This window comes from Chroicocephalus ridibundus, chromosome 9 (assembly GCF_963924245.1).
Source record: "Chroicocephalus ridibundus chromosome 9, bChrRid1.1, whole genome shotgun sequence".
NCBI classification, from domain to species: Eukaryota; Metazoa; Chordata; class Aves; order Charadriiformes; family Laridae; genus Chroicocephalus; species Chroicocephalus ridibundus.
In genome coordinates this window covers 8,794,948-8,821,936 of record NC_086292.1, presented here as the reverse complement: position 1 = coordinate 8,821,936, position 26,989 = coordinate 8,794,948, and the positions used below count along the sequence as shown (strand labels likewise).

The window sequence follows — 26,989 nt, the reverse complement described above, 5'->3', positions numbered from 1 at the left end:
ATTTTATCTTTTACTTTATTCCTTTTTTAATCTGGTAGCAAAGTGAGTCCTTCAAGGAGCTGTTTGATGAGCTGTCAGTACCAACATGACATTCACAAATCTTCCTCTGTGCACTGTTTTCCCTTACATAGACTAATCTCATTTCTGAAGAGCTGAGTTCTTTTGTTTCTGCAGATTGGAAACGAGCTGTGTCTGGTAAATCTTAAACTTCAGTAACCCGGTCTGGAGTGGAAGCAGCTTTTTTTGTTCATTAAAATCTTTATACTGATGCATTTGTGCAGCTCTTTCTGCTGTTTGAACTATTTGCCTCTAATTCCGAACTGCTGCCTGCAAAGTTCAGTGTCATAGAGAGAGACTGCACTTCAGTGTTAGCGATAAGAATGACACCGAGTCCTCAAGGTGCGTTACACAGGCAGTACAGACTGAGATGGACTCTGCTCCTCTCTGGCACAGAGATTAGGACTACGCAGAGCCAGGCAGTGGGTGATGAGGAAGAGAAATTTGTCCAGCACTTGCTATGGGATAAGGCTGCATGGCAGCTCACCAGTAGCAGCCGTCTGTTCCAGTCTGTGAGCTGCAATGGCACGCGCAGCCCTTCCACACTAGCTGTGTGTGATGCTGGGGATAGTATCCACCTGTTCCCTCCCAACCACAGCCCATTTGCAGTACTCAATGAAGGCAATGGGTGTCCTACACCTCCAATACGCAGGGAATGTTACCCACACAGGGAAACCTCTGCGTCCTTCTTCTCATTGTCCTGGCACAGTCCTGTGGCAGGACCTCAGGAGGATGTGGGTGCTTTTACAGTCTTCCTCCAAAAGGTGTGTCAACTTCACCCACCCTTCACAAACAAGGGTGGATCTGAAAAGCCAAAAGAGTCTCAGAGAAAGCTCTGAGTGAATAAATCCAAGCAGCTGCCTGGACCTTGGATGCTGAGAACAGGGTGTCAAGTAAATAAAAAGTTCAACAGAGGACAATTTATCCCCAGTTCACATACCATTTCCCCGCTTTAAGCTCTTTTAGCCATAACAAGGCCCAACAACCTCTTGACTACAATTAACGTGAGACCTGTTTCCCTTGATAGCCTCCATTCCTTAACAAGGCCTTTGAACAGTACTCATAGCCAATATATATTTATGCCCTGAAACCAAACACAGGTCTGCAAAAGGGTACTGCTCAGTTAACATTTCTCCAGTGCAGACACATCACCTCCTATGGGCTCACAGCCCTCTAATATGACGTGGGAGCTTTTCACTAAGTTTTCATAACATAAGCATATATAGAAGGGCAAAACTATTTTGTCTAGTGAGAACTATTTCTGTTTAGTATTAGGCCCATCAGGGTTCTATAGCTCAAACATGGATGCCATTAGGGTCGTGTCTTGGTTAAAGAGACAGGGACAAAAAGAACAGAGGAAGACAAGGAAAATCCTATAAAAAGTAGTAATAGAAAAGTGGATAGAGAAGGCAGAGGTGGAAGAAAAGGAGGAAAAAAATGCCAAAGGCAAACTAAACCCAGGTATCTCACTGTGCTTTTGTAGAATATGCACTTGGGCTAGCCTTGCTTTGGAGGAAGAATGGAAGGGATAGGAAAGTAGCAGATACTTGGTCTCTTCTTCCTGATACTAAGCAGATTTCCCTTTAGTAGACACATCATTTTTTAACTATTAGAAGAAATTAATTCAAATTGGAGTGTTTGCTAATGTGAGGAAACTTGCAAACTCCTAAAATGAACTCAAGAGATCCTCAAAAGCTCAGACACTGCTAGGATCTGCTCATCCCTTCACAGAAAGGATAAAGAGTATTTGGTAAGAAGCTAGCTGAAGGCAAAGCCTGCCAGTTTCTTTCAAAACACCACAGCCTCTAAAAAAGCTGTCGTGTGACCAATGTCTTTGTATTTTAAATAGTTCAGTGCGAGTGGAGCCTAACTAATCAGATGAGTGGAGGAATGACAACAAAGACTCTCTGACAGCGATCTCAGGTTGAGAGGTTTTTGAATCCCTGGGGTCAATTTGTCCTCAGGAACGAATTGTCGGGGATGAGTGTCCTGAAACCCAATAAAGGGATCTGGCTGCTTCATTTCAGTGCAAATGAACAATAACTTCATAAAACTGTAAAGTATTTATTTACTTGTTCAAAAGGAAGACTCAAGATGTTTAATAAACACTGGTAGGGGGAGGTTTTCCAGTGGCAGACACTGAAAAGGCAATGCAATGCAGCCATGCCGTGGTTTTCAGTGATGAGCTAGGCCATGGAGAATGAGAGCCTTAGCTTCACAAAGTGTTTGTTCATATAGAGCGAAGTGAAACTTGTCAGGTGTCGGATTTTTAAAGAATGCTTTAAGCTTAGCACTTGACTTAATGAGAGATTTTCAGGATGTGTGTTACCAAAGCAGGATTCCAAGAGAGGATGGAAGCCCTGTGTCCTGGCCTGCTCATGGTGCGTGATGAACAAAGAGCAGGGGTCGGGCCATAGAGAAGGTGAGCGAGTACCAGGGGCTTATGTGTGCATGAGAGAGCTGACTGGGGTTTTCAGTGCTGCAAAAGCATTACACCTTTATGAAATACACTGCTGGACCGTGCCCGGTACACAAGGCAGTTCAGGGCTGATCAATCAGCAAAAATCCCCGGAGAAAGCAAAGATAGGGCGATCTTGGGGAAGGTGAGCTTCATTTTCACTGCAGTAAATTTCTGATCAGTTTTTAAAGCCACTTCTGTAGCTGCAAAATCCTACATCGATACAAATTTTGCAGAAAGAAATTAATCTTCAGTAAGACAGTTTACTTCTATCCTTAAACGAACATTCTGTGGATCAATCTAAAAATGTAAAAACAGATTAATCCAAGCAGTACTAAAACTAATATAAATAGAAGGGATAAAACCAAGCAAGACTAAAACTAATATAAATAGAGGGGATAAATGAATAAAATACTTAAATGATTTGTGAATCTGGATGATTTATAAGGCACTGAATATGCATGATAGAAATCAAGTACCAAGCACAGTTCTGAAAACACTGACTCATGCAAGTAATCCTTGCTCCTGCAAGCACTATTTTTCAGGCTCGAATCCAAACACAATGCCTGACACTGTTTGCTCTGATAATCACTCTAAGATAAACAGATATGAATAACTGCAAATACTTCCAAGCATTTCCTTTCACTTATAATGTAAAAAGAAAAATCAGAGGATAAAATGAAAATGTATGTTCCCACTTCCAGATTTCATACATCATTAATTCTGTAAAAATATATCCGTCTTCATGCTGATACTTCTCTTTGCTTGGCAAGCTTGAAGAATGCAATACGCTTGATAACCTGATTGAAAATTTGATCCTATTGTTTAACAAAATGGGGATTGTTTCATAAGGGGCTCCACCATGTCTGTGCACATTTTCCCCTAAGTAACAGTGTAAGACTTGCATTTCCCCAGACAGCTGAACATTTATGTTGATGTACTTGGCTACAGATCCAATCTTGCACTGGCTGTAATACAGGAGAATTTTCTTCAGCATTTTGAATTATGGCACTGAAATAATTTAACATTGCCTTCTGTGCATGTTAAACAAGTTTTCTGATATAGTTAGCTCTTACTGAAAGTTTGTTTACCCTATAAATTATGCCACATGGTTAAACCACATTTTGGCCTGCAATCTGCAGAGGTTATTTTTTTCAGTATCACTGCAAATGGTGTAAACTCTGGAAAAGCTAGGATTTTACCACATTTACGCACACCCCATGTACAAATACCCTCCGTTCTTTATACTCCCTAGGAAGCACTTATTACTTTTGAGCTATCTGCTAATTTGTGCTTGCAGAGCCTGCTCCCACGTTAGAAGAATGAAGCTGGGAGGAACCAAGAAAGGAATATTCAGTTATTGGTTTAAAAGGTTACACCAGAGATACCCACAGACACTGTTTATGCCTAACTAATGAGAGCAAACCCTGCAAGTTACTATCACGGTTCTGATCCTACTAAGAACATGACATACACAGACATTTCTGAGATCAGGAGAAAGATGACCTCCTTTAGCAGCTCCCTGGTTTAACATCTCTCTCCCAGAGTCATCTTGAGACCACTGTGGTCTTCCTTTACCACAAAGCCTTCGAGGAACATTGTGGATCATTCTCTGAAAGGTAGGTTAATATTATTTTCATAATGAATTCATTTAGTTATAAGATGAAATGCACGTTACCATTGAAAAAAACTTGAAAATCATACATGGTCCTCAGTGCCCAAAACATTCCAGAAAAGAAAATTCCAGAATACCAACTTTTTGCCTCTCTTTTTCTACATTTTTACCAGGCCTGGCACCTGGTTTCTTTGTCCATGACTAGAGTACCTCAATGCTATTATACGACAAATAAACAAGAATATTAGTACATAAAATTGATAAATGGACACTAAATCTTTTCTTCAAAGGGCAAAACCGAGGGGTGATGCAGACTAAACCTAATTTCATTGATAAAGTCTAATGACGTCATGACTTTACAAAGACAAATAATAGTATAATGATACGTCAAAATTGTCAGACTGGATCAGGACTGCGGTACATCTAGTTCTGCATCTTGTCGCAGGAGACTGTTCAATGGAACAATTTGTTAGTACTGAATTATTTTTCCTAACATAACTGGAATAAGATGTTGTTTCATTATGCTCATGGAGCACATATGTCTCCCAAATTCTTTATTCTAATCTTTTTTCAGAATCTCTTTGAACCCTAGCTCCACTGTTGGCAACAACCTGAGCCCTGATTGACGCTGTGTAAGAATCTAATTGTTTTTCTTGGCTTTCTGAATTTCACAGAATGCGTCCCAGCATTTAAATAGTGAGAAAAGGAATGGGAATTCCACAGGATCTACATAGGTCTAGGTGCTTGCCTCCCATTAAATTTCAATAGGGTTTCAAAACTTGCTTTTCTGTCAGTATAGCTACAAGGACATAATGTACCTTTTTTTTCCTATATTACTTTCGTACTTTCTCATCTTATTTTATACACCTGATGTAGCAAGTCTAAGTCTTAGTGATAATTACCTTCTGAGGAACAAGCATGTACATTTAGCTCATGCCTGACATGCAAGCTGCAAAGCCCTCCCCACTTCTGCTGAGTTTTGATGTTAGTTCAATGGAAACAGGATGAGTCCCACGGAGAGGAAACTGCATGATACACCATGCATTTGGTGTGCGAGCTGTTAATCTACGCACTAATCCAGCTGATACATATGGTTAGGTAGTTGGGTAACTATCAGGGCACACTACTACCTTTCACCTCCTAAGGTAATGCAAAAGTTATATCTCAAATCCAATTTAAATTGGTGCTCCCTTGAGCTCAAAAATAATTTCTCTCTAATCCTCTTCTGGTTGTCTATAGCGTAACCTTCAAAATCTCAGATATGACACTGTAAAAAAATGATCAAGTCATAATTTTTTTAGCACAAAACCTAGCTATTTTTCCTGGTGGCACTATGTTCCAGCTGTTATCAGATTCAAGAATTCTTCAATTGCCTTGAACTCTGCATTTATTTTACTTTTCCAGATTTTTGCCAATGAAAATACCTCAGCACTGCTTGAAGAGAAAATAATCTTGTCAGTTTTATTGTGCCATATCTGAGAAGATGAAGGTCATGCTAACTACAAGTCTGTTCCAATTGCTACGGGGTTGGGTGAGGTGGGCTTTTTATTTTATTTTTGGTTTTCCCCTTGCTCCTACCACAAAGTAATAGGGATTTTCCCCTTTCATTCATCTTGCCTTTTGTTGTTTTTAATCGACCACCCATCAGCGCCAAATTGCCTTGTAACTGTCTGCAGAGCTTTCATTTGACAGAGATAGCTGCTATTGTTAACACGAGCCTTCACTTCAGCCCATTTAACTTTCCTCAGTTTGACAGCTTCACAATAGCCACCTTCCATCTAAAGAAAACTGTGATTTAGTAGAAAGGGAATGTGGGACAACAGCCTGATCTGTCACTCAGTCTCCAGTGAGTTCTCCTGGCATAAAGTTCCCCCACAAAGCCAGAGGATGAAATACTACACGAAAATAAGACGGTCATGAGACATGTTCAGTTATATATTCTGGTAAAATCTAAACAGCAATCACACGTAAAATACAGCCCTTTCCTGTCAGTAATACCTTGCGCTGGGCAGCAAAATAAATATTTTGATTGATTTTAAATTTCCATTTTTTACTTATATTCCAGAGCAACGCTTGACTTTTTTTTTCCTCTCTTTTATTCACCTAGTAATTGTTCTCAGATTGATGGACAACAACTCCTAGTGGAAACAATACGTCACAAGTAAATTAAAGCTTTCATTGGACCAGTCATTGGTCCTACTCCATATAAATCTACATGAAAAGATGCTGAATTAAGAGCCTGGATGTCCTTCCTCCCTTACCAACAATTAACAAAGTCAAATTAGAGCTGCCTAAGCACAGCCTCAGAATACTTCCCAGCTCAGCTCCACACTCAGCTTTCCAGTCACATGCAGTTTGGAAATACATTTGTAGCCGATTTTTTTAATGTTGTGCATTTATGCCTAATGCTCTTTTGCGGTTACGCTTAAATTTGGTTTTATCATTTGGCACAAATGACAAGCTGTAGACATCCCACTATTAGCTTTGCAGGCACCATTTTTTTTCTAGCCATAGTTAAATAACTGCATTATTTTCTTGTCCAAAATCCTGGATCCCAGTTTGATGAACGCTTTCTTGTTAAAAAATGTGTCTAGAAAATTTATTTGATTACCATAAAGCAGAATTTATTTCAGTCCATCTATAATCCTCTCCTCAGAGCTCTCATTAACTTCAACAGAAGAGGAATGAGAAAACAGAGTTGATACAGCTGCATGCTGAAAAACGAACCCCCTAAACTGACTGCCATGTCCACCTGAGTTTGAGAACCGTTTCCTAGTATTTAAAATAAATAAACTACTCTGGCAGTGGTGGCTAATCACCCAGAAACATATGAATTTTTGTTTTGCAGCAGCCATTTAAAACTTCACTTAAGAGTTTGCCACAGCTATGCAGAAAGGCATGTTCAGAACTGGAGACAGTAAATTGGACAACAGATAAACTCCAGTATAAAGACAGATAACGGTTACTAAAGAAGCATCTATTGCCCAGAGTTCACTTGTGAGAGAGTACCCATGAGGCTATAACTAGGAAGAACACCAGGCCGCTCCACTGTTTCTAATTAGGGAGGACATCCTTCATTTTATAGCTCCTGTGGTCTAATTTGTAGAGAGCAATATCCCCTAAAGCTTTCTGTAAACCAAATTAAAACTCATTCCATCAAGGAGTTTTAGCAATATACGGTCTCTGATCACAATACGTACTCACGGTCATAGAGCTGCTTCAGGCAGTCAGTTGGGGGTGTATTCTTTTTTTTTAGGGTTATTCTTTTTCCTTTTTATTAGGAAACAGCAAATTTCTTCTAGGAAAATACATTTTAAAGACCAGACAATCTGGTTCTGTTTAAACAGTCATTCATAAGAAGGAACAGTACATACGGTCTCTACTGATTTTCCTGATATTCTCTGACTTTTAATTAAAAGTTTTTTTCCCTACTTTTTTAGTTAAGACACCTCAACGCTTCAGCCAGCTCAACAAACATTGCTAGCAATTTTTTCTCTAAATGAAAAAAAAAATTAGCTTAGGGCTTTTTAGGAGACTTAAGACTCCATGAATGCTTTTGAAGTTTGCAGTCCCTTCTCGATCCAGAAAACATTCGTATCATGCGCAGCAGTAACACAAACATCCTATGATCCACCCTACTGGTCTTTAGCCCAGCTCTGGACAAGGAGAGTAAATTCAATCTGTATGCCCATTCAGTCCTTGGCCTCTACGCCGCCACTATCAACAAGAGTGCCAATTAGGATTGCAGCTTCTGGATTTGGACACATGTCCATTAGACTCTGATTGAGACCTTCAATTCCTTTCACACAGGCCACTGAATAGCTCTGAGAGTGTAATGACTTTTGTTCACTACAAATCTGCCTTGAATTTGAACTAGTAACCTAAAGGTGAAAGGCTCCATCATCCTATTGTTAGTACAGCCTGTGCCAGCCAGAGTCCCCTTCCCAGTTATAAGATGATTTTGTTGTCACTTGATTGCTGAACTTCTTACCCACATACACATACACACACAATTTCCTGAAAAAAAACTTCCCTCTTCCATTTCTGTGGGATATAATATAAATGCACCCATGCATCTGGCATGGCTGCTTCTATCAATCAATGGCGCAAACACCAGATTAGATGCTTGTTTCCTTCCACATACAAAGGGACTGAGCTAAATTTCTTCAAGTAGGATTTCAAGAAAATATTTATCACAGCTGGTGTAATTACAGAATTACCTGTGAAAAACCACAAAGGCTGAGGGATCTGATGAAAAAGTGGAAAACTACAGCATAATATCAAACAAAACGTCTACAGTTAAAATATTCTACTGGGTAAAGGTCATATATTCCCTGGCTCAAGGAATAGCACAGCACACTCTGAGTGCAGGCAGGTGAGAGCTTTGCCTGTATTACATAAGGATATTTTGATCAACATTCCCAACTCGCTTTGACAATGAGTGGCCAATATGGCCAAGTGTTTCAGACTGGTTCACAGTACCAGTTTGATATCAAAAATTGACCAGTAAGAAATTGGATAGGCTAACCCCAAAATACTGAAAGTTATTAAACTTGAGAAGCTTATGAAAAGGGGATGCTCTGTGGCACTCACCACTGCGGGGGAGTCCCCAGATCCCCCTGAGGATGCTGCTGACCGCTCTGCCTGCCTGCTACACCCAGCTCCTTTATCTCCACTCTGTATTCTTGTCTCTTTCATTAAGCCCTTATCCACTCATTTCAATCAAAACAAAAATATTCACTGTTGTTTAAAGGCTTATCTACATTTCCTGTGAACTATTTTCATCATCAGTACTCTATTAAAGTTATTTCAAAGTAAACTGGTGAGAGCGAGCAAGAGACTGTGTAGCACTACATCATGTGTCTTCTCAAACCAGTTAAATCTCAGCAAGAAGTTAAAAGAAAAAAAGATCTATTTAAAACCAGATTAAGCTCAAGCTGCTAAAGTATAATAAATTGCTCTATTTTAACTGACTGAACTGTACACACTTAGAATACAAGGGCATATTTCATTTGGGTTTACGCAATTGTTCAGTCTACTTTTCTACCATTTCACCCATCACCAGATGAGAGAACTTGTCAGGCAAAATTGTAGTTAATGATGTTTAATGGTGGCTAAGCCCGATAGACTTGTTTATTTCTTTTCTTCTTTTTTGTTGCTTTACTCTCACTGAAATAATGAAAATATTACATGAACAACTTCTATATTATTTGCAGGAAAATCTTCCATTACCAATGCTAGGTAACATAAAGCTTTATCTGATTTATACAGCAATCTATATAAATCTACTTTTATGTTTTATTTGATTCCAGCCATTAGGCTGTGCTAGGAAGTAATTCTAAAATATATATCATAGTGGCAATTCACTGTACTATACCAAATTAATCTACATAAATCTATACCTGTGTGCAGGGAACCAGCATGGTAACATCACCAGTATGGAGAAGGAACGGATGCCAGTAATTCTACTTGTAGGCTTTCTAGGAAATTCAAGCTTTTTCTAAACCACTGAGCAGAATACAAATGTCCCCCGTTGAAAAATTCCTCTGTCTAAATTAACTGTATCATCATTAGCATAGCTCTTACATTTTAAATTTCAGAATATGAAACTGCATATTAGGAGAGGTATTTCCTCTTTATGACTGATCTAAAGTCAGAGAGCTGGAGCACGAATGGGCTGTTTGGAACAGAATATCCTTTTAAAAACCTGTATTCCTTACTGATTTAGAGTTCCTTACATAGCTGAAGCCAGTGTGCTTTGTACAGCTGAATGAGGCCAGCTGGCAAAGTAGGAGCGTATCAGTATTCTGACTGCTTTTCTTTTGTTTGAATATTACCTCAGTGGCTGTACACTAAACGATGTGAACTTGATGGGTTTCACTATGACCTCAGCTAAACTGAACAATATGAAGCTGGCACATCTGTAATCTCAGGCTTGCTATTTTTCAATTTATTTTTCACCTGATTTGTATTAAGATGTGGTTCAAATTTTAAAATAAAAATAAAAAGGGCCCTTCTGCATTCCAAATCAATCAGCAAATGCTGGCATGCCAGAAGGCAGGCTTCATCTGCCTCTTCACACCACATTTGGTGGATCCCTGACTTATGAGAGCTTGATTTCTAAATGTTTATGCAGAAAGAAATGCTTTACACATCCGCTCCTTCTCAGATAGCCTACAGGGATTTCTGGCAATACTTATATTTTTTTCCCTGCCTTCCAGGTTTTCTCCCTGTGGACGCATAAAGACATAGTGACAGCAGGAGTAGGCTCAACTCGCAGTGAGCAGCATCCGTACATATTATTGCTATTGACTCCATGAGATAAGCTGGACATCTGTCTTTACTTTTAGCAAGTTCCACAAGGATAAACATGAACGTGAATGCAGGCTGCCCACGGACAGTTTACTGGTGCTCTTTTATAGCCCCATCCCATTGCTGGGCTTCTGTCATTTTTGTCTGAGCTATATTTCAGTCTCGGGTCACAAGAGTTCAAAGCATAGTCAATTAATCAAATGGTTTCTATGAACATAACTGTGGTTCAATAACTGTTTCCTATTCAGCATAACCAAGGAAATTAAAGGAGGAGGTTAATGTGGAGATAGCTGGGTTATGTATGGAGCTTTAAGCAGCAATGCTTGATTAGCCATCATCACACAGGGCATTTTATCGGTGGAGTTATTTTATGTGAGACAAAAGAACAAACCCACGACATTTATGGCCTGATCCTGCTCTCAATAAAGTCGAGTTGAATTCTTCCATTGACTTATGCCTACTAGTTCAGGATCTATGATCCTGACAATAAAATTAACACAGCAGCAGAAGAACAAAAGAGAGAGATATAAAAGCTCTCTCTTACAATGCACTGTATTTACACTAAGAAAGATACAGGATTCAAGTCTCTAAGGTGAAATAACTGCTCCCAAGAGGAGGCCAACTGAATATGGGACATGGCAGCTAATACGCCGAACTGATGGAGAGAAGGGTATTACATCAGCGCAACAGGTTTACATCTGTTTTATCAGTGGTATGAGGTGGGCTTTGTAAAGCTACTGATTCCAGCTGGTGAAAGCGGAAGGCTCAAATTCCTCGATCTCTGCATGCCCAAACATGACCAGCGTACTCACCGTGCCAGCCACACATTTAGGAGGGCTCTCCTCTGTCTTGCCTTTATAAAAGCGCTGGGATTCTGCTTCGCATCACCCAAGTCTGTTAAAAAGGGTCTGAAACAAGCCCCTCTAAGCAGCGTGAGAATTCTTCTTTTTGATGCGATAAAAAAATCATAAATATGTGTTGCTAACCACTGAAGACAGCAAGCTTTGGAGGGCTTAAATGGAAAAAGCTCATTTAGATTGAGCCAATTCTGGGTATTGCTGCACATGTCAAATAGCACTTCACTTGACAAATGGTCCCAAAGAAATCCATGGGTCTATTCAGGGAGTAAGGTGGTGTTTGGTATGAGTAAGGAGATTAGAATCTAGCCCTTGTTTTATTTTCAGAGAGATTTCAAACATGTGTTTGTTCTAATTTTCCCATCCATCTAGGATTGCTGGTATTCACTTGGCCCGGCTTTAGAGGCAGAGGGATGTGAAAAACAGCACCAGTAAAAAAAATTATAAACTCTCTAATATATGACCAAAACAGTTTTTTTTTCCCCCCTGTAAAATATGTGGCATAAACAAATTCCATAATGATGCTATGTGTTAAAAAAGTTTTACTGGCACTCGTTTGGGATTACCCGCATAACTCGCTCGTGAGTTCACTACTCATGGGTAATGCACTCATCCCAAATGCATGCTAAGAACCAGTTTATGTAAAAAGTCCTGTTAGGTTTTAACAGAAATTAAACTAACATTTTTTTTTTTTTTACAGAAGCCTCTTATAGTACAGAGGTTCACAGAAATTATAAAAATCTTAGTCTATAATAGGCAATGTTTTCACTAGGTTTATCCCAAACATCCCATATCAAATTCCATAAGTTCTTAACCAGTGACATGTATATCGACTCCACAATTCTACATTTTTTCCCCTCCCTATCTCTAACCACACTTTTGTGTCATATCACACACATGTGGCTGCACCCAGAGAGAATATGGTCCCTTGTGCTAGGTCAGTAAAAAGGCATAGTATAGAAGAGTCCTTGCTCTAGCAACTGTACTGTCTAAACTGAAAAGACAGGGAATGGGAAAAAACATTATTCCTATTTACAGACTGGGAACTGAGACATAATTTCCAAAAGGTCATACAGGAAGTCCCTGTTAGAGCTGGAATTAAAATCAAATACTCCTGAGCACCAATCCAGTGCATTAACAACAAATTCATCTTCCCCCAACATCTGTGTTTTTCTTCATTTACTGTATTCCACGCTCATCCATCCCTGTACCATTTAAACATGTCTCTTTAGTACTGTAACTACATGATTAGTACCTGTCTTGGCTTAAAGCATCGCACACACAAATTGCACACCTGGACAAGCCACCTCATGAGGATCATGAATAAGGTTATCAGGCCAAGAACTTATTGGGTCAGGAAGCGACAGTTAAGTTTTGCACAAAAACTTATCAACCAACCACCTAAACTTAGTCTTAAGGCAATTCCTTTTTTTTTTCTCTAAGTAAATATTTCCTCTCATTTTTCAGGTGAACATTTTATGAAAATTTATGACAAAAATTAAAATTTTAGGCAATGTTTTACAGACAATATTTTTCTGTTAACTCATATATGAGAGAAGTGAAAAAACTTCGTATGAATTAAGGTGAATCCTTAAAAGACGAACCTAATTTGCCATCATAGCAAAAAAGTGAGATTAAGAAAATGCTTCGGTGAATTGCTAGGCATATCGAGTATTGATGCAATATACTTATTTCCAAGGAAGATGGAAATAACTTCCTTGAATAAGGAAGAACACATTGTGCTTCTGATTTTCAGAATTATTTCCTACCTAAAGATAGACATACTGCTTGATTTTCAAGCACTTCAGAGCAAGTAACTCTCTCTAAAATCTAAAGAGCGTACCTGCTATTAACAATCTCAGCAGTGTCTAATAAAAAAGCACTTAAGCACATACGGTACTTAATTTATACGATGCATAGCTATAAGTTATCAACCCCAGAATCCTGTGCAGGAATTAAACATTCAGATTTCCTTTACTGATTCAAGTAGGATTTTTATCCCTCAATTGTGCAAGCTTGACAGCAGGGAAAACAAGTCAAGTCAACGCCTCCAGCAAGAAACTTTGTATTATGGCGGGTGCTGGGAAGAGGAGAGCCGCAAGTCTGCTCAGGGAAGTCAGACAGATAGAAAGTTTACAGACTTTCAGAACATTCTCAGCTGTCAATACAAGAATAAACATGTAATTTGTTTTCATTGAACCCATTGGCAAAGCTATCACATTGCTGAAAAACATTATTTATTTATTTATTTATTTATTTAGCATAGGCAAGTACATTGCTGAAATGGGCTATAGCAGAAGCAGGAAGTGCCTGAATCAATAGAACAGATCAGACGTGCTGGATAAACGCTAAGGAGAAAGCTATACGAAGGACAAACACATATTCTGCTTACAATATGTTAAAAAAGAAATGTCAGAGAACCAGTCAGTCTGGGAAAGGGGCTGGAGAGAAGGAGGTAATAAAGTAATAATCTCAGACGCAGCTCTGGAATTACCCAAAGTATGCAGTGCTCTGTAGGGATTTTAAAGAGCACATTTAGAAAATTTGTTAGGAATTAGGAACGCAGGGTCAATAAAGTTAAACTCTGTCAATAATCACTCTGTAATATGTACAAGGATCTTCCACCACAGTGCCTGAGGGCTACCCCTGAACTTAGAACTGAACTTTTCAAATTTAAAAACACCCATTTATCACAGCAAGTCATTTGAGAAAATCTTATTATGGAAAAAGGCCTAAAAATAGAGCTGTTTTTTTAACACTCAGGACTGACACCTCCCCCACTGCCCCAAGCATCCAGGAACCAAACTTTGCCAAGAGGAATATTTAATGAGAAGTTTTTAAGTCATTAGCCCGGCCATAACAGCACCTCATGTGAGTGCAGGGGTGGGGGAGGCCGGAGCAGGCCACACAGGGAGTGACCAGGTTATCAAAACACAGGGCCCAACTACGTGCTCACTTGCCGGACTCCGCCGGGGCCAGGACCGACATGACGGCCAGGGCAGGAGAAGAAATTGGCCTCTCTCATACCTGGTCGTCTTCACGCCTCCAAAGAATTAAGGCCGTGTCTCCAACGTGTCACGGTGTGCTGTAAAGGGATTTTTACCTCATGCCGAGCAAAACTGGTGCCAGCACAGAGGCAGCACAGCGCCTGGCCCCACAGGGCCGTGGCAATGCTGCTGCCGCCTGAGGCCATGGTGGGCCGTGGGGCCATGGCAGCTCCTCAGCACTGGCGCAGGGACCTCTAACACGGGGTGATGCCACAGCTGGGTGACACCACAGCTGTCCTCAGGGCTCATCCTCACAGGCACTTCCGAACATAACCCCAGCCTCAGAGAGGCTCAGCCACAGGCATTAGGCATATCTTGGCATACGGCCTTCAGGAGGAGAAGGGCTCCAAAAATTCATTGCAAGCTTATGTTTTACTTCAGTATTTACATAAAGCATGTGTTCAAAGTTAGAAAGCCCTCCACTCTCTCTTCTATAATTCAAAACACTGTGCCAGTACGGGATGCTATCAATGCTGAATTGCTACAGATAGCGACTGCCTGAGACAACAGCTTCTTGAAGCATTTCGCTCCTGAAGAAAATATCTAAGGTGAAGGGTGCGAGTTGTGTGCTACGCGACATCAAAGAGTGAAATAACAAGTAATTTTTTTTTAAGAGAACTACCTAAATCATGGATGTTTTTAAGAGGGCTATCTAAGCCCTAGAACTGGATCTTGCCCTTTTTTCTCAGATGACATTCCAACAGTCTTGTTTATTGTTGTAGCACATGGCTCCATGGTGCTAATCTGCAATGGTATGTTACCACAAAATGCCCACAAGTACTTGGTAAGCGTGGCTCTTAAAAAGGACCTTCACGTCCTTCAGATGAATGAACTTCCGTAACTTCACTGAGATGACTTTTACAACTAAGCGTACTGGGATCCTGCTCCAGTGTTAACTCAGTCAATTTATCCAGCAACACAGTGAACCCACCACAGTTCATACTTGTAGCAGATTTAGTTTTTGGGTGTCACTTATGAAAATAGGCACTCAATTCCAAAAATTTCAGCTTTAAGTTAACTGCTAATTTCCAGTCAGAATATCCCACAAAGATGCACTCCGTCACCCCTCGTACCAAACAGAGTTTTGCTGCTGCTTTATAAATGTCCTTCAGGAACTCAGTCCTAAAGCCACTCGCCACCGAAGTCCTAACCCAATGAGGCACGCACGTGCACATGAGATCACAACCAAGAGCTGGCAACACAGCACACTTGGGCCTACCCTCACCCCTCCTCTTTCTTCAGCAGGAAATCTTGTTTCAGCATAATTTAAGGATTTTCTCAACAAAACCCCACCAGGTCTCCCACAGGTGCATGCCCGCGAGTGCCAAAACACATCAGCACCATCTGGACTGAACTGAATGCACTTGGGAACTGCTGCAGTATCCTGAACGCTGTCCTGGGCAGGCAAGGCAAATCCCAGCGCAGAGTAAATTAAGAAAATGTGCACGTGTTTCTGCATGGGAAACATGACAGGTCTGTGACAATCCCACTGAACGCTGCTCACAAACTTTGTGGGACTGGGTGCTCACGAGTGCTGAACAATCTGCAGTTGAAAACCCTGAATGTTTAATTCTGCATCCCTGCTTCATTCTGCTTACTTATGCTTTCCAAAACTCAGTGAAATCAACTGCAGTTTGAGGGATACTAAGACTAAACATGATTTTTTCTGAGCACAAGTTCTGGAGCTGTAAATGATTAATATTAATAATGGGAAAAATCTGTCATGTATAAACAATTATACACAAACAATAACAACCACTTAAATTTGTTAATCTGAGAATTTCTTTTCTCTGATTCTCTTTCATAAACAAAATATTTTTTTCCATCAGGCAGTATCCATTATGTTCATCCTTGGTGTAGTTACAAGGCAAAAAATGTGGATTATTGATGAAATAGACCATAATGGCTCTTTCCAAGCCATTATCATTTATCATTTAAATGTGTATTCAATGAGCTTTAATCTGCAAATTTGTCACGATTGGGAGCCATTACGATTTAACAGATTCATTGTGTTTGCGTTATTCTTTTTTTTTTAATACAATGTATGGTGCATGTTCTGTAGACTACACATAATTTTACCTATCAGAATGGACTTCAAAAAAACTTACTACAGATGAACAACAGCTGTTTATTAATGCCTTCAGTCTTTAAAAACACATCAATGCTGACACCATATCGTTATACCAATAAACAAGCCCTGCAAAATCTTCATAACCACCTATATTGCTCTTTCTTCTGAAAAGTCTCAATCTCCCATCACTTCCAAGAACAGCACCATGACCAGTCGTATCTGAGATTTCAATGATATAAATTTTCTCCAATCCCCTAAATAGGTACTTTTTCTACCGGTTGAGAAAAAGCAAACAAAATCAATAAATGCTCTCACGCTGGTATTAATCAGTCTGAGCTGCGTACCTTATATTTCCAAGGATCCAAACAATATCAATCCTTGTGTAGTCTTTTTTAATTCACAAGAGTCAAATAATAATAAGAAGAATAGTATGTAACACTTCGGCTAAAGCAAAATAGCATAGAATGTTCTTTATTTTGGAGAAGGAAGGTGATACTGGATTTTTAGCTCAGTGTTTGCATAGCTGCACAATTTACAAAACTGCAAGAAATGTCAGTGACTGCCAGTACATGAGCTTTTACTGGGTTTTGGCTATGGCAGATTAATTCCATCTCCAGTTTGTATATAACTCACTTAACACCTTTTCTTACTGAAGTTTTGCAATTTCCTGAATAAAATCCCTCTGAGAGTGAGCTGCACACTATCCGAGCAAACTCCCCTTGTAGTCAGCAGGAACGTTGCTGTTTGCTTTGAAAGAAGACATAATGGGTAAATGCAGAAAAGCTTATCAACCCAGAATTAAGGTCATCCACTGGTTGTGATCTCCCGTTCCTTCTTGACATGATCCACGAGCGCTGTATGCGGGGAAGGTTCCCCAGCCAAGCACGAGGCCAGATGCCAACAAGAGATCAGAACTATTCATACCGCAGCATGGTTTACCTCATGCCTTTTCTATTTTGCAGCAGGCTGCTCTGAACTGGTTTGGGGTGGGGACATGGACGCAAGCGATATGCACATGTGATTGACAGCTGTGCTAAGATTAGTTGGAAACTGTGGCCTCCAAAACGGCTATAAGACATTGTGTCCCTCCTGGGTAAGCAGCCTGCAGCCCTGCTGCGCTGTGGCTGCCCTGGAGCAGCTGAAAGCTCACCAAGCCACCGCAGAGGTCGGGAGCAAGGAGGCTCTCCGTGCCCTCGGAGGTGGGCTCCAACCACCCCTCAGGCCATGCCTGCAGGCTGCTAAAAGGAATGACAGTGCTGAAGGCTTTTCTCATTATACAACGCAATATTGTAATTCCACAAAATGCTAGCGGATAGCTGTAGTAGGACTGCATGACACTGCTGCCACTCTGCCCACGCGACATGCATGTGGGCACTTTCCTGCCACCCGTAAGCACTGTTTGCCCCATGTTCACATATTAACGAATTATTCACAGATTTTCCGAGGACGGCTGACTTTTGCCTTAAACACAAATATTTCCAAGCGTTAAAAGATATGCATGTAAAAATAAAAAAGGAATCGTCTATTGTGCTTAACACAAAATAATCTCACATAAAAGGAAGTATTTTTTAACAGCACATATCTACTTTATGGCACTGGTCTCTTAACTTAGTGCTTATGAGTTAGGGAAACAGCCCCTTGGTGGATTACTTTTCATAGTTTGCTCAGTAATGTGTTTACAAAGCCATTGTTACAACTAGATGCTTATATATTTTGATATACAGCATGCACTACAACAGTACATCTTCAGAGATTTCATGCTTATTTTAAAAACCTATTTAAATGTTTCTTTACCTTCCCTCCCAGCAAAACACAAGTTTATTGCCAGATACTCCAGGGCTCCATAGTCCAGCCTGACAGTAATTAAGGCAGAATTAGCGGTGCTTTGCTGGAGATGGTAACAGCATCAAGTGTACAACAGGATGGGTCAAATTCATCTGTGACAGCAACTCCTCTGAAATAACTAACTTACTCTAGGAATTAATTTGACACTTGAAATTTCAAATAATGGCCTCTATTTTTAACTGTCTGATGATACTGAAGCACATTAACTCAGAGCCTGAGAAATGTTGAGTGGATTTTGGTTTTCTTTGTTAGAAAACTGCTCATCTAACTCACTCACTTTCTGTTGTGTAGCAAGTCAACTGTCTACTCCAGAATGAGTGTTTTGTTAAGGCGATACAACGCATTATTTCAGCACAACCTGCCCTTGATAATGAACAGTATTAGTGATAAACATTATCTCTAAACCATGCAGTGAGTGATACAAAACATATTACACAAAATTTTGTTTGTGATCATCTGTAATATTTGCTTTGATCCTATAATTATACAATACACCAATACATAACAAATCCAATACGTTGGTAGTACAGTCTAAAGAAAACTAAAGGAAAAAAACCTATTTTTCTATGCATGCCTTCTACTTGAACTCAGACTCCAAACATGGTCTTAGGATTTTGCAGTAAGTTCGGACACTAAGCTTTGACAAAAATATCTCTTCAAAAAATTTAATGCCATCTACCTACAGTTGTTAAACTTTCATCTAGCTATATATAGTATCTACAATTCAATCTGGTTCTGCAGCAGTTATCTCGTTGTACAGAGCATCTAATCCAATTCAACAGTATCTATTTGTCCATTAAGAAAACTCCTTTATCTGATATGTAAAATCTATATATTTTTATGATTTTTTTAAATATTTTTTTTTGTGAAGAAAGCAATCCCTACAGGGACTTTAGAAAGCGTGGCTAGTGGATGCTAGGAGGCAGCATCCCACTAGCATCCCCTTCCTAGCCTTGGGAAGGGGAGCAGGGCCCTCAGAGCATCCTCAGGACCCTTGGGTGTTTGGGGAAAGCCACAGGTTAACACCAGATGGTGTTGCAACATGATCTTCCAGATTATTTGATTTTGGGATGAGGGGGATTCCTGGATGAACTGGAAAAAAGCAGGAAATCCTTTATGTGACCCTCAGCACCTTCTCCCTTCAGGTTATAACTGCATTCTACTCTCCATGGGGAAAAAAACAACTTAACCTCCTTTAGCAGTGAAGGACTTGCCCTATTATCTCCCTCTGACTGTTGCATTGATTAGATTGGAAAATGAGTAACTTTTATCACACTTGATCTGAAATAGCACTATCTAGCTTATGTTTATCCCTTTACATCTACAGAACAGATAATTGCATGGATCTTGGGAGTCAGACTCGACACTGTGATGTCTCTTTTTATCCCTGGTGTCAGGTTAAAGGAGAAAAAAATAGAAAGTTAACTTGTGATTTAACACTGGCCACTGTCTGCCTCCTGCTACCAGTCTGGTCTGGATGGTTCAGACCTCTGCGAGTGCATGTCTGGCTCCCTTCTCACCATGCAGGTTCACTTGCTGCCACCTCTAATATCAGCCTCTCTGCTGGATTCTGCAGCATGTGCTTTACTTTGAATTGCAATAGATTTTTGCCTAAAAAAAAAATAATCAAGACACAGTTTTCTGGTGTGGGTTTGGTTTTTTTTTTTTCATTTCTCTCTTCCTCATTTTTTTTTAAGTACAGGGAAAAGCAGATTATTTCAATTAAGAGCCTGTCACTGACAATTGTAAGCAACCTTTCTTCAGTTCAGTGCAGCAGTTGCAGTTTTAAGTTTCTCCCTGCTTCTGTCAGGATCTAATTTTCAAGGCCCCGTTGCCATGGCAGCAAGTTGGAATTTTAATCCAGTACTAAAGGTCAAGACAGGTCACCAGTTTCAGTTCCTCTTCAATCTCCCCATAAAGAGTCACAAAAAGAAGCCGAGATAAAGGTCTGACCCAACAAAAAATTCCAGTCTAGCACACAGCCAGACTTGAAGCTATATGATTTGTATAGGCTTTCAAATTTGTCTGGAACTACTGAAATTCATGCTAAATCAAATATGGGCAGCACTGACTTGCATTCCTCTCTCTCTGCAGAAAAGCACATATATGTCCTTAAAACACAGTTACGTGCATGCAACTTATCAGGGATACCCAAAGAGTAAATACTTCAGAAGAGTCTAACCGGTAATAGCTGTGAAAGCAATCCCCTCATTACTGGAGATATTTACTACTTTTGCAGACTCGGATGAGCTGCATTTAAGTCTTTCTTGTCAATATGAGGTAGATGAGTCAACATCTTTCTTTCAAAACCTGTAAAGATCTTTTTGTGAAGGATTTTGACTAAACAAGACTTTCCAGTAAGGGATAATTTTCTGAAAGCTAAACTACCTTCAGATTTTGTTTACTATTTTTATCTTGAAGGATAAAAAGCTCCTGTGGAAATGAGGAAATAACTTTTTATTTGCCAATTTTCTAGGCCCCCTCCTGTGTTTTCCATAACATAGATTTTAATTAAACAACTGGTTTGCAGCTACTGGAGTAAGGCTACAGACGTCTCCCTCCTCCTCCAGGGCTACATCATTTTTTCAGGAAGCTGCGGTTATAGCATTAGCAAAGTCTCAAAATGCATTTTTTCAAGATGCATGGACACAAGTGAGGGAAGCAGCTCTTCCTCCAGGAATTTAGAACAGTAATTAGCCCAGCAGTGGGGAATATTTTCCTTTTTCACCGTTTGGGAGGATCTATTTGTAAAGTAAAGCTATTCTCAATCTGTGGCTCCAAGGGCCATCCAAGACGGAGGATAATGCAGTGAGCGTGGCCTAGCCCCATGGGGTGTTGTGAGAACTTCACTTCATAAAAAATAAGCCCTCTGGCCAGAAAATTGATAGGCTTTGGAGCCCTGCTGAGCCCTCAGCCCAAAGGATAATGGTAGCAATATAAGTTCCTCTGGATGGAGAGTGTAAAGCTGAGAAAAATGTGGTGGATTATTGGGGTTGTCAGAGGGATTCAGAGGAAAGATGCAAAGGATTAAGTTGCGATATTAGGAAAAGTGGCTGTTAGTCTTACCTAGGATAGTTAGGACACAAATTGGGAGTTTCAAGACCACTGTAGTGTTATGAATGCCAAGCTGCCTGGCAAAATCCATTCTTCTTTCAAGCTTATCACCTATTTCCGATTATGACTATTTTGCAGCATAGCGTAGATGAATCTGGGTGACAATTTTCTATTTGTCTCAGGCTACTGAAGCCTTCAAAGCCACTAAGATATGACAGTAAGAATGAAAGGGACTAGAGCAAAGAGCATCAGGAAGAAAAAGCCAGAGAAAGAATGGGCTTGGCTCTGAACCTGAAATTTACTGACAGGTCAGAGTTAAGACAAAAGGGAGCAGGGCGAGGTCCAAATTATGATGGCCAGAAAGCCAAGCAAGAAGTTTATATGCATTCATCAGCAAGCCTGTAGCTAACAAAACAAATGGGCGGGAGAGGTACCGAGTGTGGTGGCTTCCCCTGCTCTATCCTGATTTACATTTTCAGATTTACCGAGTATATTCATTTCTCAAAATGAATGTTTGAAGTTGCACTGAAGTTTGGAAGTGATTCCATCCCACAGAAATGTAAATTGGGAGGTCGGTTTGAGACTGGCCTTAAGCCACGAAGGCACAACATAATGCTGCTGCCTGTGGAAAAGCTCTTTAAATGCAGGGAAACCAATGGCAGATTTACAGTCTAACCAGTCTCCAAAATGGGAACTGTAGCACACAGGGAAATACATCCCAAATCCAAACATGTTAATACGTGTCATTTACCTGTGTCTATTAATACTGACACTTCAGTGGTCGCAGCTCAGTGGTTGCACACATTTGGCAGTGACGCAGTAGCGCATCCTACTTGAGAACAAAGTATTTCAACTGCTACTTGTTAGTTAGGGCAAATAAATGTTGAATTTTTAATGGGGGGCTGTACAGTATCAGAGGAATGGTTCAGTGCTCACTTGAGTTGCAATCAGCAACGCTGGCAAGAATGCAGTTGGTTAGCTTGTTTCAGGAATTCTTAAAGGCAGTAATTATGTAAGTCTCTGATAGTCAAGAAAAATTATTCAACATTGATCGGCAAAATATAAGAGAATTAATTTAGTTCTGTTCCCACAATCTTTTAAACTGATTTATAAACATGTCAAGAGAAAGAGATCATGGAAAAGAATGTATTAGGAAATAACTTTATTTTGACAAGGAGGTTAAACTGTATGTGAGCCAGCTGAATAATGAAAACAAATTAAAAGTCTAATTTAGAAATTATTTTGAATAATGGGCTTATCTTCAAGGATGCAGGGCTTTTAATTACGACACTGGATTTTAACATATTTCACAGCAGGTTTTTTTTGCAGGTTTGCTTCTATAGGCAACTGTCCATAGGAAATGCTTGTGTGTTTTATTCTCAATTACTTAGTACTTTGGTCAAAAGGAAAAGCCCGTGGCAGTGAGGAACAAAACGATACAATCTTGACTGACTACCATTGCTCCAAACCCAAGAACTTATGAGTCAAAAGGATGCAAAGCAAACTTCCAACTAATAAAACAAAACAATAAATACGGAAGATGAATGATATCTTATCAAAACAGGCCCTTCTATTTTTATTTGCTATTTGTCCCTTTAATACAGTGCACTGGAGCTCTCTAAAGATTAATGGAGTTCCAATTACATGCCACTGTTGTTTCACTTATCATAATTTGTACATGGCAGTGTAAGTCCCTTGTATTCATGACTTTCCCAGTTTACCCAGAGGGAATATCTTTGGAACTTCCTACTCCTAACAAACAGGCAGTACTTAGTCTAATGATTAAAGCTTGCCACACTGGCTGAGTGAAAATGAACATATGCTATAAAAGAAAGCAGGCTATCAACACTGTGGGATCAATTGATGCTCTTATGCTTTAATAGGATCGATTAAAAACTGTAATTAGAAATACTAAAATTTCACCTTCTTCAGTGTATTACACCTGGGCTGGACTGTGACTGGAACCCAGATACAGGGTTGGATACATAAATAGAAACATTCTAACTATTCGAGTTGGAGGTGAATTTTACATTTTTGGTTCATGGGATTGAACCGGAAATGATGCACCAACATTGAACAAATCCCAGTTTTTTAAATCTGATTCCTTTCAAGGTTAAGAATCCATCAGTGCTTCTTGATTTGAACGTTCTGAATAACAACATTACTTGTTGTCGCATTATCCAATATACAATCCTTGGTGTAAAATCCTCTTGATGTCTGATTACTCTTCATAAGGACCTCATGCTGATTCATTTCAAACCGTGAATTACCTTTAATTCATAGCTTGAACATGCTGCCAAATTTTGTTTTCCATGCTCCCAGGTGGCTGTCCCTGACACAGTGGAGAACTTCCAAAAAGCCATTAGATACGTATGAAAAGTAGTTAGATGTCAAGAAGCACATTTCCATTTTCAAACAGGCTTCCATCAAGTATTATGATAATCTTTGGGATTAGAAAAGTACTGGTATTTACTGACATTTTTTTAGAACTGTGAAGTGAAATCCTGGCCCAACTGAAACCAGTGGTGAGCCCCCTTTGAAAAATCCTTGCTGAAATATCACATAAAGTTTCAGCTGCTTGTTTTGGTTTTGAGCCCATGGTATTTACTTGTTCTCTAGCCCCCCCACAGGTTGTGTATCATTAAGTATGATGGATAACAAAAACTCTACAAAGATAAAATAAGTTGGTTTTGTCTGATCCATAAAAATTTGCTGCTCTAAGTTTTTAATGGTTTCCGGTAGTTCACTGAGCCCATGAGAAGGGCCTTTTAATACTGTATTAATACAGTAAGTATAGGAAGTAATTTTGTGACAGGGGAAGAATACCATTATGATTACATTCTTCTTTTTAGCTGGGCTTTTATGGAAACTACCCAAGACTACTCTGCGGCATGATTTTGAAACACAGGATGTGCTTGATTAAAAAGGTTCTGGGTAGTTTCCAATTGGACAGAGGCCAAACGCTAACAACCAAAACAGAACAAAAGGACTGGATGTCTGAGGATGACATACTTGCAGTGGTAATTATATAACAGAAACCTAAGTCGCGAGCTGAGTTTGTACCCTCAAATTCATGGAAGTTGACAGAAAATCCTTCTCAGTGCAATTGGTTGCACCTTATCTGTTCCTGCTTACTATGCTTCATAATAAACTAATCAGAGTAGACTGGCTGAAAACTGACTGCACAATACCCAGTGGAGATTTAGGGTGAATTTGACATTTAAAAAAAGGGGAAGCCAAGTGCCGAAGTTTTACATAGCCTGATTTCAGCTATAAAAATTCACCACGGTATACACACACATCAGTGTTCAAAATTTCATTTTCAAGATTTTTGAGTAGAAATTAGGGTCTGAGGTTAGCTATACGTACACACACTCATGTACAACACAGGAGCAGAATTTAGACACAATCCCAACTACTCTGCCTTCTATTTTACCTGCTGCAAAGCATTAGGGATTGGGTTTCTCCAGCATGTGGGTGTAATAAATTGTTTCTTTAGATCTGTATATTCTTATACATTGAAATAGTACAAAAAGGATGAAATATGTATTTCAGAAAGCTTTACTTAGACAAGAAGCCATGCATCTTGCATCCCTCTACAAAAACAAGATGTTAGTCATTTCATCTACCTTGCAGTATGTTGCCTCCATTCTTCCCCCTAGAAGCATGCACCTGAAAGGTAACCTTGCGAAGATCATACATCTCTGGTCTGTTCTTCTATGACGCCAATGTTTCTACACATGAAGGTGCCTCCAGCCTGGCTACTGGAGCAGAATACAGCGTCGTGAAGGTAAAGTATCTTTGCTGTGCATGCATTGCTCAAGTAGTCACGATATAACTCAGCGATATGGTGAATGCAAGCACATTACTACCAATTCCTATGGATTTATAACAAGCCAATGGAATCTATAAGACTGTCACTAGGACCAATGTAAATGGAAAAGACAACTTAAGTTTCACTTGAATTGCACGTAAACTGACAGAAGTTGGGGAATACCTACAAATATGTCCAGGATAAAAGGTCTCTAACAAAGCATACAGATGAACAAACCCAAATTCAGTCAGATTTGATCAAACTGAAATACAGATAACAGATCCCATTGACAAAACATATAAAGAACTGGTGGGAGATACAGTTTTGAAGTCAGTAAGACCATGCTGCGCGGTTGACAGTGCAGCAAGAAATTTTACTGGGGATAAGCTGGACTGTAATTTCACTCTTACACTCCAATATCCCTGAAACTGACTAATGTTAGGAAGATTAAATCCTTCTTAATACAATGGCAATCTGATAAACACTATATTATTAAAATACACAATGACTGCAGAAGCTGTCAATCTACCGGGGTTTATTTGGATCACACTATCCAGCTCTACTTGATACCATTACATCTTTCTGCCCCACTCTCTGCTTTAATTTTATTATATCCTCAAGTACTGCAATTCCCAGTGAAAGTGGCGGCAACTGCACACGCAGATCTAAAGAAACAAATTGGCCTCGTAATACCATGTCTCACAGTGGACTGCCTTCTAACCTCCCAAAGCCCTATGGAAATTCTTAGAAGCTGCCTTAACAATTTTTCTGCAGTAAAAGAGAAAAAGTGATAGTAATGGGTTAGCTGATCTTCATTTAGAAGCTAAAAATAAAAGTAGCTTTATTGCAGCTCTGATCTCTCATGTGTAAAATCTATCACCTACCATAAGAAGGCAGTTCATTGCAGCAGAAATCTGATTGATAGTACTGGAACTTTAGATCAAGCAGCAGAACAGAGAGCAACTGGTTCATAAAATGTACTCAGTGTCTTCAGGTTTTATATCAGGCTTCCTATAGAGAGCTTTGGTCCCATTAAATGCACTATATACCACTGAGCTCTGAAGCACTGTTCTTTTGAAATTCAGCTTATAACTATAAACCATGATTGACAAGTCTATTACTGTTGGTTACAAACTATTGGAATATTGTATTTTATGGTACACTCACTAAAATATTTTTTCACAGTGGAATCCAAATACACTTGCTTTAGGAGAAAAATCATTTTAAGATGTAATAATATTTTTTTACTTTTTTTTTTTTTTTTTTTTTTTTTTACTACGGAATGTACTCGATGTTTGGTTTGGATCACTTAGGTGTTCTGAAACATGACTGCACCCATTCTGTTACCAAAAACAGTGGGTATAGTTGGCTAGATTCTTTAAAAAAAACAAGCCATTACTGAAAGTCAAATAGCAAAGGGCAAAAACTAATTTGTTACTAAGTTTCATAAATAAATGATATTCATGTGAATGAATCTATCTATCATTAGCATGCCTATCCAATTCTCATTCAATCTGAAGAAAAAACCATTTCATTTTAGAATTGAGCTAGTCATTTAACCATAATTTTGCAAAGCTTTACTCAACACACTATTGGAATGAGTACTCCCCTGACTTGAGTTTATGAGTAAAGAACTGGACCTTCAGAGCCTGGTACCTTGAGGGATTCGGCACCCACACCTAGTCAAGTCCAACATCTCTTATGTGGTCACAGACAAATCACTGAACTCCAACAAGTCCTCTCCTGTAGGCAAACTTGCACTAAGAATCAATATATTTAAATTCTTTTAAAAAAACTATGTAGGTACCTCTAAATTGATTTTTCTTTCCCTGTAGGGATTTACTTAAAATTGTGTCCTT

At 39.5% G+C, this 26,989-nt stretch overlaps 1 protein-coding gene across 4 annotated transcripts in view; it reads right to left on the bottom strand.

Annotated features, from left to right (window-relative positions):
- The window catches only part of AFF2 (ALF transcription elongation factor 2), a 416,447-nt gene that overhangs the window by 108,138 nt on the left and 281,320 nt on the right, over positions 1–26,989 (bottom strand). The gene's annotated exons all lie outside the window — the stretch shown is intronic.